The following is a 1,444-nucleotide window of genomic DNA, read 5'->3' on the forward strand; positions in this document are numbered from 1 at the left end:
CGCCCCGCCAATGCAACCAGCGTGCGGTTTCAAAGAACGCCCATGCAGCCCGCGTCGCTCGCCGCGCGCCGCCACTCAACCTCCCCGCCGTTGCGGTGGTCGGGGCGTTCGAGTCGTCCTGCCCGGGCCGCCACCGCGGCCGCCCCGCCTCCGAGCCAAGGTTAGCAGGAGCGGGACCGGCCCCCGGACTCGGCTCTCGACCCGGCTCTCGACCCGACCCGCGGCGCGACCCCCGCGCCCGGGATGCCCTCCTCTCTAGGTACGAAAAACACGTCCTGCAGGGTCACAACGCGCAGCAAACGGAGAAAGATCCGACGAGACTCTCGCGGCACTATGACCAACGACGTGTTTTGAGTCGTGCGGCGCGTCCTGAGCCGCTGTGCAGCGTCCCCGCCGAAACGGCACCAGGTTGTTTTCGTGCTCGCGGGGGAAGGGGGAGCATTATTGTACACACCTTGCCAAACTGGGTCACACGAGCGAGCGAGCAGGCGAGATAGATAGATAGATAGATAGATAGATAGATAGATAGATAGATAGATAGATAGATAGATAGATAGATAGATACGAGCTGGTTGAGCTGTTGGGATACGATAAGGTAAAGAGGGCGACGTCACACTCACACGCCATACCCCCCGAAACTGTACTCCACAGGCTACACGGCTTGAGCGGGTGAGTGTGTGAGGAGCGCAGGCAAATTGAGACATTTTCAACTCGGGCTGTAGTACAGTCACCGCCGCCGACAAGCCGAGGCTTACCGTTGCAGTGCGGGAAAGCGGACGAGGGCGATGTCGTCGGAGACGGGAGAGACCAAAAGCGTCGCACGGAAGGCCTATGGTGTCGGGCTCAAACCACACCGACGGACAAGTGGGCTTCGCGACAGCAGCAGCAGCGGCGGCTCCACGCCGTCCACAAGGAGCGCCCGGACACGCTCGCCGCCAGCTCGCACAAGGGGGCGGGCCGCCGCCCAACTGCATCACACGACCATCACACCACTATGGGGCCCGCCCGCCCGGGCGGCGCGCGCGACTGCAGGCAGTGCAGCCCCGACCGGCCGCCTCAAAAATGCACTCTGCATTAAAATTGTGCGCGAGTCAGCCAGAGCCAGCCTCTGCTGCGCCGCAGCCACGGCCGCCGCCGATGCCGCCGCCGCAGCAGCGGAGAGCTTTGGTACGCCAAACGGCCTTGTAAAATGTTCCTGAACCCTTTTGAAAAGTGAACGCGCGCGCGCGCACCAGGGAGACACTGCCGAGCGAGAGAGCAGCGCGTACGGCCGTGTGTGTGTGTGCATGAGAGAGAAAGAGAGAAGGAGAGGGAGGGGGCAACGCAGATTGTGCATAAAGAAGGATGGAATGTGTTCGGGCGAGAAGAAGGCGCTCGAGCCCGATGGATGCGAGCGAAGAGAAGTGGAAAGAGGGAGAAGAGAGAAGCGGTAAGGGAAGAGGGG

At 62.6% G+C, this 1,444-nt stretch overlaps 1 protein-coding gene across 1 annotated transcript in view; it reads right to left on the reverse strand.

Annotated features, from left to right (window-relative positions):
* Positions 1–1,444, reverse strand: part of LOC113205190 (zinc finger and SCAN domain-containing protein 10) — a 99,984-nt gene that overhangs the window by 79,839 nt on the left and 18,701 nt on the right. The window lies entirely within an intron of this gene.

The sequence above is a fragment of the Frankliniella occidentalis genome, unplaced genomic scaffold, assembly GCF_000697945.3.
Source record: "Frankliniella occidentalis isolate FOCC.00 unplaced genomic scaffold, Focc_3.1 Scaffold52, whole genome shotgun sequence".
Classification (NCBI taxonomy): domain Eukaryota; kingdom Metazoa; phylum Arthropoda; class Insecta; order Thysanoptera; family Thripidae; genus Frankliniella; species Frankliniella occidentalis.